Below are 10,071 nucleotides of genomic sequence, written 5' to 3' on the forward strand. Positions count from 1 at the left end.
TTCATGGGGTCATATTATATGAAACTTTGTGCACCAGTGTAGCCTTTCTCAAAACTATTAGTTCATTTTTGAATTTTAATATCATTCATTGTATTTGGATGTTTTTAGCATTATCTAAGATGAGTCTGCAATCTCTTTTTTGCAAGCAGAATAATTTGTAAATATTTTTGTCAGATGTGTTTCCCCAGCTAACATTACGGTAGTACAGGTAGTGTTGTATATAGCATTTGTAACATATGTTTAGTATCTTGCTAAATAACCGCAGACATGAATTGACTTTATGATGTGAGAATTAAATATGTTCATTCCATTGCAAATTGTCGACAATCACCTCGGGGATATTGTCATGGGTATCCATTTGTAGGCACATCTCATTTGAGATTCAAATTATTTCTCAAATTTCCATCTTTTGTTGGGTATTGATCATTAATACTTTAGTCTTGTATGTGTTTACTTTCATGCCATTTTCCCAGGAGTCTAAGTAAGGCTGTCAGAAGGAGAGTTTTAGGTCTGATTTTAGCTGTTTGAAATCTATAGTATGACATCATCTATACGTAAGTTAGGTAGATGAAATATAATTGCCTATTTTCAGTGGCAGATCACTTATGAAATAAGATAAGTGTGCCTCAGTGGCAGATCACTTATGAAATAAGATAAGTGTGCCTCTGATCAATCCTTGTGGTACTTCACATGTAATTGGTCCTTGTTTATAAAAGAAAACTACCATTTATTTTGACATTATGTTTTCTTATTGGTAGATATGACTGATGTAAACCAATCAATCGTTGAATTGTCACATTGATTAATGCTCATTTTGTTGATAAGAACATTATGATCAACAAGGTAAAAAGCTTTTCTAAAATACTTGTATGGATCCAACTAATTTTCTTTGATCTAAGGCAGTAATCCATCTGTCTATCATGGACACCAAGGCTGTTCTCTGAATCCTGATTGGTTTTTATGAATTAAGTTATAGTTTGATAAGTATATCAAAGGATTGTCATGAACATATTTTTAAAGTAGTTGGACAGAGTTGGTAAGATAGGTACGGGTCTGTAGTTAATGAGGTCTTTGATGCCAGAACTGTCAATGGGGGTAAATTTGGTCGATTTCCATGATAGGTACGGGTCTGTAGTTAATGAGGTCTTTGATGCCAGAACTGTCAATGGGGGTAAATGTGGTCGATTTCCATGATAGGCACGGGTCTGTACTTAATGAGGTCTTTGATGCCAGAACTGTCAATGGGGGTAAATTTGGTCGATTTCCATGATAGGTACGGATCTGTAGTTAATGAGGTCTTTGATGCCAGAACTGTCAATGGGGGTAAATTTGGTCGATTTCCATGATAGGTACGGGTCTGTAGTTAATGAGGTCTTTGATACCAGAACTGTCAATGGGGGTAAATTTGGTCGATTTCCATGATAGGTACGGGTCTGTAGTTAATGAGGTCTTTGATGCCAGAACTGTCAATGGGGGTAAATGTGGTCGATTTCCATGATAGGTACGGGTCTGTAGTTAATGAGGTCTTTGATACCAGAACTGTCAATGGGGGTAAATTTGGTCGATTTCCATGATAGGTACGGGTCTGTAGTTAATGAGGTCTTCGATGCCAGAACTGTCAATGGGGGTAAATTTGGTCGATTTCCATGATAGGTACGGGTCTGTAGTTAATGAGGTCTTTGATGCCAGAACTGTCAATGGGGGTAAATTTGGTCGATTTCCATGATAGGTACGGGTCTGTAGTTAATGAGGTCTTTGATGCCAGAACTGTCAATGGGGGTAAATTTGGTCGATTTCCATGTCTGGGGAAACAATGAGGTGAATATGCATAGAACACATTATATGCAAGCTGTGCTGTCAGATATTATATCTGCAGCAGCCCTCAATAGACTTTGTCCACTGTTATCTAGACCTGTTGATTTCCTTGTAATAGTTTGCACACAAAAAAATTGACTTCTTAATTTGATATTGCAGAGATTTTACATTTTTTTATCAGATGTTATTTTTCTAAACAGAAAATATCTTAGTTGATTGTGATCAGAGTCCACAGTGTGTTCCATTATTATGGAGGTTATGCTGAGAAAAAAGTTTAGACTTTTCAACATCCTTATCAACAATCTGGGCTTCCTGGCTTAGTTGTTGGATTTTGGATGACTTTGTGGAATGCTTACCTAGTTTGTTAAAAATGTTCTGCATATAATTCTTATTGCAATTATTTTCAAAAGCAGACTGGAAGTAATTTTTGCCCTATTGATTATTTTGGTTATTTTATTTCTCCATGTTGATTGATCATTTGGTTACTTTATTTCTCCATGTTTTGTAAGGTGCTTGTTTGACAAACAAATCTGAAGTAATCGCTGGTTTTCATGGCCGCTAGAATGCCCAGAGTCAACCAATCGGGATGGAAGTAAAGTTTTACTCTTTGTTTTCAAAGGTCAATGTCCATCAATTACCTGTATAAAAAGCTGGGTCCATATATCAGGAACATCACCCACATTATCAAACAGATACTATACTCCAAGAAAATCACAGAGACCTTCCAGAAATTGTCCTTCATCATAATGTTTACGTGACCTATGTTTTGGTTTATGAGACTTGGTGAAATGTTCTTATCTGTGTAACATCTCTACAAGAGTTTCTTGATTTTACAATATGCATAAATTCATACTAATTAAGGGTTGTTAAATACAGGTAAACCACAGATTTTCCGGCAACGGATGGTCCGACACCTCGTTTAATCCGGACAAAATTATGAGAGGGCACTTGAAATTCCCGACACCGCCAAATTAGTTGTTGGTGGTGATACTTATATTTTTGCGATTCTTAGCTTATTTTACTTAACATTTAACCCTAGCTATGGCTTCTAAGAAAGATGCAAGTGGCATTGTTGGTATCAAGCGTAAACACCAGTCAATATCAATACAAGATAAAGTAGAACTGTTGAAAAAACTGGACCGTGGTGTTTCCGTGCAAAAGCTGTCTGACACATATGGTATTGGTTCATCAACTGTTTACGATATAAAGAAGCAGAGGGACAAAATATTGACATTCTATTCAGACAGTGATTCCAAGAAGCGAATGAACATTAGAAAAAACTATGAAAGATGGTAAGAGTACTGAGCATGACCGAGTGATGATGGAATGGTTTCAACAACGTTGGATTGACAGAGTGAACTTGTAGGGCAGGATGGTAATGAACCAGGCTAAGTTGTTTCATAAAGAACTTAAAGTAGAACATGAGTGTGACTATAGTGAAGGATGGCTTCAAAGGTTCAAGAAGCGTCATGGAATTTCCATGTATAAAGTGTGTGGAGAAAAACGATCTGCAGACCACGAAGGAGCTGCCGAGTATGTGGACAAATTTCAGAAGCTTGTAGTTGATGAGCACCTCATTCCTGAGCAAGTGTACAATGCAGATAACTGTATTATTTTGACGATGCGTGACCTCAGTTGATCCAGCAAAACTGTTAATCCGGCAAGGCGTTGGAACCAAGGGTGTCGGAAAATTTGTGGTTTATTTGTATTATTTAAGGTTGTCATTATTTTAAACATCTCTATGTGGAAAACAGAAGATGTAACTTTTTTATATTGAGCTTTATTTTGGCACGTGTTGATATGCAAGTACCAGTTGGAACTACTGCATTATAATAAACCCAGCCAGCCATACTTATTTTTTTTTACAAAGGGATTGGCTTATCTCCAAACTAAGCTTTCTTAGATAAACACTTTTGTTTATACAGTGCGACCCATCTATAACGCGAATTTGGGTATAATGCGGACGTGGCGTGGCTCCCGAAATTTCATATATTCATTCGCACATGAAAAAATAATTTTTGTTCAAAACGCATGAAATAGTGTATAAAAATGTATTATCATTTTCAGGAAGAGATCGCATATGAATTCGAATAAAATATGAACGTGGCGTGGCTCCTGAAATTTTAAATACATGTACATGTATTTTTCTCGTACCTGGATTTTTTTTTTTTAAAGTACGAGAAATAGTGTGAAAAACATTTATTATCATTTTGGGGAAGTGTTCACATATGATTTTGAATATAATATGATTGTGGCGTGGCTTCTGAAATTTAACAATTTCACCAGGTTATTGAAGTAGTATGCCAAAATAAACATTATCGGAAATGTTACTTATTACTGATCCATGAGTAAAGCCAGTAAGTCATCTTTGTGATTGTCTTCAATTGATTATGTATACAATCGTTGCTCATATAATAGCAGACACGTGTTTCTTCTTTAACATAAAGGATTTGTTAAAGAAGCATTCTACAGTCATTCTGTTCAAGTTATTCATAAAGGTTACTTTGAGCCACTGTCATTTTCAAGGGATGAAACGTAAAGCAAAAGGTCAAAAAGGACAGTAGAAAAGAAGTTTTGGTTTTGTTGGGCTTAGCACAGTTTTGCAGTGCATGATAGTTTATGCAAGGTTGCCTGTATATTTAGTGGAGGAACAACCACTGACCCATGGGAAGCTATGGCAAGCTTTCTCACATACCCACATTGGTTGAGTCAAGACTCAAACTTGTGCAGATAGGTGATATGTGTGCGGATCTGTAAAGGTGAACGCCTTAGACCACTAAACCACCTTGGCCTGCTTAGAAAAGAAACAATCCATGGTTTTGTTGACAAGGATTCTCATGATTGCTTATATTATTTACCTGTGTCATATAATTAAGCCCGTTATGTGCTTACATGTACTGATGATCCTCAAATGGTTACATCACTTTAGTAATTTCATCTTCGTATATTTCACTAAAATTACAGTGCATGTTGTTTTTTGTTGTATATTTTGTATAGAACTTGTCAGCAACAGTCTGAGAATTTAGAAAATGTTTGTTTCAGACAATATATATTTTTCATCTGAGTTAATTCATTCACTTAAGATCAATTCAAACCTGATAAGTCTGAGTCAGGAAGCAGCTCAGTTTTTCTGATTTGACATCAGTAAAATCACTTTCCTAATACAATCCACATCAAAGGTAACTACACGTGATTAGTCTTGATTAGGGGTGAAACAACACCTCTGCCTCATATTGATATGATACATCATACAAAACATTATTATTACACACCAGCTTAATGATATTTTCAGTTTTCGTACGTCTGTCATTGTTAGGATCGTGCTTTTTTATTTGTGGACATATTGGTTTATTTCCAGTATGCAGATTACAGACAGACATAGACTTGTATCTGTTCATATCTTATTTTCATCCACTACAAGGGGAAAACTACAGAATGTCTGTTTTCTGTGTTTTTATTTCAATCTTTGTGTTCTTCCTCAACCAAATATTGTTTGTGTTTGTGATCTGGATTTTTAACATTAGCTTTAACAATTTTTCAGTCATATCGCAGACATGTAGCATGATGTCCCACTCAGTCACATTATCCTGACACCAGGCCGACCAGTCCTAACACTAACCTCTTAATGCTGATCGCTAAGCGAGGCAGTTGTTAGTACCATTTTTGTAAGTCTTTGGTATGACTCGACCAGGAATCGAACCCACGACGTCCCGCATCCGAGGCGGACGCTCTAACCACTAGGCCACCGGAGCTGTCCTTCAACCAGATATCCTTGTTGCCATGTGTAGCATATCTTGTGCTGAAAAAAATGGCATTGAACCCATCTATAGCAAGAACATTTCTCTATTAAGAAACAACGGTCTGACCTTTTTTGATCTGCTTTTAAAGCACTCATCAACCAACTATTATGGGCACTTTGCACCTGCTACTTCATTTCTTAATATAACCCCTTAATATTCTTTAGAAATTTAGGTGGTCATCTTCTATATCAACAATTTATCTGAGATGGCCCACACATTCCTTTGTTAATGTCAGTTGCAATTTGATTAAAATCAGATCTCTGCTGTCCTACATGAAGATCTGATGACGTCCGCTTAAGGGTCATGTTCTGGTGACCTTTAAATTAGCCAATGGAAATGCACCTTTCAGAAATCTGAAAGTGAATCAGATCGTTCAGTACACATTCATGCTTTCCATCCACACTGCTCCGTTTCCAAATCCGAAGATACAAGACTTCATCTGACTTGCTGATGAAATTAGCGATTATGGTAATAACATAGGTTGCCGGAACACGACCCTTAAGCAATCGCTGTCTGATCTTCATGTATAACAGTGGATATGTGATTTTAATCAGATTGATGTCGGGTTTTTTTTTCTCCCTCCCTCCACTCTTGTGCAGAATACAGTTAAAATTCATTGTGTTTCGCATAGCAGTAAAAACAGAATCTTTACATTCACTAGTTTCATACTGATATTGCTTTTCTGAAGATATACATTGACTGACAGATGCTTGGGGAACAGGATATAAAAACTTAACATATAGTTGGCATTTACATGCAGACAAGTGCTTAGCTGTTATTATGGACTACACTTGTCATGTACCTATTACATTCAGTCGGAGAAAGATGCTGTAAATGCTCTGATAGAACCATTTCCAGCCTGGCTGTTAGATTTTCATAACTCTTATTGTTAGACTGGGTCGTGTTGATGTCTCCTTATGCATGGTTTAAGTTTTTTTTAAGGATTTCATTGATTTCAGATAACCCTTTAGTAGTAGTAGTGATACAAGAACTTTACAAGTATATCACAATAACAACATAAAGCAAGGTACAGTTTTCTTGTCAAGTTGCAAGCTTTTTGCCCCCATATGAATTGAGCCAAAAGATTTGTTATGAAATGTAAATTTTCTTTTTTAAAATAAGTTTGCAGTTTCTTTCAGCATCCCCAGGTTGCACTAAGAGACACTAAGTTGTGTCACCTTATGAAGCATGTAAATCGATTACTGGAATTTTTTATATATAATTCTGTGCACATTTTGGAATTGAAAATTTCTTGTCTCAGGATCAGTAAGATCTTTTCAACAATATGAGGTATTGTTTTGTTTTTGTTGGCATCACTGCAGGGCTAGAAATTAACTTTCTGACTTCCAGATTTTTGGAAAATCCGTAGTATTTATTACCTGAATGTACACTGTGATCCAGGAAGTTTGTAATAATTTTGTTAGTTTCTGTTTTATGGCACAGCAATAAGTAGGCAATTTTGTACGGTAGCCAATCCAAGCAGAGTTGATGATAGGGTTCAAACTTGCTGTTCAGCACACTTGGAATAAGAACTGTGATATTTTTAAAAGTTTCAGTTGTCAGTTTATAAATAAATACATTTATTCTTGAATTGATTTTCTTCTTGATAATTGAACATTTATTTATAAGCTAGTTTGTGTTTTTGGACCCTGAAAGATTCAAAACAAACAACTTTGCCAGATTGGGCATATTAGAGATGGCTGTTTAGTTTATTAGGGATGGCTGTTTAGTTTATTAGAGATGACTTTAGTTTATTGGGGATGGCTGTTTAGTTTATTAGGGATGGCTGCTTAGTTTATTAGAGATGACTTTAGTTTATAAGGGATGGCTGTTTAGTTTATTAGGGATGGCTGCTTAGTTTATTAGAGATGACTGTTTAGTTTATTAGGGATGGCTGTTTAGTTTATTAGAGATGACTTTAGTTTATTGGGGATGGCTGTTTAGTTTATTGGGGATGGCTGTTTAGTTTATTAGGTATAGCTTATTAGGGATGTCTGTTTAGTTTATTAGGGATAATAATAATAATAATAATGAGGACTTTGTATAGCGCTATACAACATTAGACAACGCCTATAAGATCAAAAACATATAATAATATTATTACAAAAACAAACACCATGAAATTAGAAAAACATTAAAAAAATGAAAAACATGCTGAGAATTTTTCAGGTAGAAAACATTATTAGGTCTTTAAGTTTGTTCTTGCAGTCGAAATAAGTGAGTTTTGAGAGCCCTCTTGAATGTGATCACTGTGTCTTTGTGTCTAAGTTCAGTGGGCAATTCATTCCACGTTTCTGGGCCCTGCTATGCGAAAGAAAGCTGTCCATATGACTTTGTTATCATAGTGGGAATAATGAGTTTACGATTTTCAGAAGAGGAGCGTAAGTATCTAAGTATCGTACTGGTGTGTACACATGGGTGAGGTCGGATAGGTATGTTGGACTAGAGTCCGACAGTGAAACGTAGCACAGAGAACAAATTTTGTGTTTGATTCTGGATCGAATGGATAGCCAGTATAGGGTACAGAGCAGTGGGGAGGTGTGCTCTGATCGTGGTACTCTAAGTATGATTCGAGCAGCTGTGTTTTGAACTTTTTGAAGTTTCTGGAGTAGATATTGAGATGAACCAGACAGAACTGAGTTACAATAGTCCAGTCTTGAAAGTACTAATGAACACACAAGTTGTTTTAGTGGCATCAACTGAAAGATATTTGCGAATTGAGCTGATGCGTCTCAGCTCAAGATATGCAGCCTTGCATATGTTCATGACATGTTGGTGCCATGTGAGAGTACTGTCCAAAGTAACACCTAGGTTTCGTACTGATTGTGTGAATTTAATGTTGGCGTTGCTGATATTTATTGTTTGAGGTAAAGGATATGAATGAGAAAGTCTTTGTGTTGTGATCAGAATAGCCTCAATTTTATCATCATTCATCTGCAGCTTGTTACATGTCATCCATGAATTCACATCAGAAATGCACCTCTCTACACCTTGGATGGTAGCATCAACTTCAGTTGGGTGGCTAGATTTGTATATTTGGGTGTCATCAGCGTACAATTGGTGAGACACTGGATGATGATCTATGACACTTGAGAGCGACTGAGTGTACACAATGAAGAGAACAGGTCCAAGAACAGACCCCTGTGGAACACCACAACATAGATCAACTAGGCTGGAGTGTATTCCATTTGCAGATACAATTTGTGTCCTGTTGACCAAGTAGGACTTGAACCACAGTAAGGCTGTATCATGAATGCCAAGTACATGCTGGAGACGGTGAAGTAATATATCATGGTCTATTGTGTCAAATGCTGCAGACAAATCAAAGAGGGTGAGGACTGTAATCTTTCCGCTATCCAACGCAGAGAGAATGTCATTAACTACTTTTAGAAGAGTAGTTTCAGTACTGTGGCAAGGGCGATATGCAGATTGTACATTGCTAAAAAGACTGTTTGAATTTAGATGAGATACAAGCTGGGATAGAACAACCTTTTCTAAGATTTTTTATATGAATGGGAGATTCGAAACTGGGCGGTAGTTCTTTAAATCGTTATGGTCTAGTGTTGCTTTCTTCAGCACAGGCTTTACAATGGCAGTTTTGAAAAATGATGGGAATTTCCCAGATGAGAGAGAGGTATTAATAACATCAGTTAGTGAAGGCAATACTGGATCTAAGCACTCAAGCAGCAGTGATGTTGTAATTGGATCACGTTCACATGACTTTGGGATGGCTGTTTAGTTTAAGGGAATAAGCTGGGTAATATGCAGTTTTGAATATTGGTACCTGTTTTCAACCTTTCTACTACAAAAAAGTATTTTGTAAAAGTGGAGACATAGAAACAGATTATATCTATCGAAAACTGATAATGCAAAGAAATATTTCCATATTTGTAAATAGAATGATTGGGTGCAAAGGAGATACTCCTTGAATACCATATCTAATGGTTGTGTCCCAGTCCATTGTGTACATATATTACAAGTACAGTGTTAAGTATATGTATGGCCACAGTATTATACGCTACATAAACACCCCTCACAGGAAAGAGTATCAGTAACAAGAAGAACTTGGTTTTACATTCAGTATTATTCATACATATCTTGCTGAAATGTACTCTAAGGACTTGTACAAATGGTTTATTATCTAAATTAAATTGGAAAATATGTACTCACAAAAGGATGCAAAAGCTTGAAATCTCAACTTGCATTTTCCACAGCTGTATGTTTCGAGTATGTGAGCCTGAAACTTGATCCCTGTCATTGGAGAATTGTTTGAGGATCATTCCGAAAATGAGAACTTTAGAGATTAGCATATTTTGTATCATGTAAGATATCTTCCCTCACCCCCACCCACAGTGCTTGCATATTGACTGAGTATGGTCATATTGATTTTACATAATTCCATTCAGCATAGCTGGACATAGAACACAATTTTACTATATATTCTCAGCATTTGTTT

Source organism: Sinohyriopsis cumingii, chromosome 15 (genome assembly GCF_028554795.1).
Source record: "Sinohyriopsis cumingii isolate HCF-2022 chromosome 15, ASM2855479v2, whole genome shotgun sequence".
In the NCBI taxonomy this organism is placed as follows: domain Eukaryota; kingdom Metazoa; phylum Mollusca; class Bivalvia; order Unionida; family Unionidae; genus Sinohyriopsis; species Sinohyriopsis cumingii.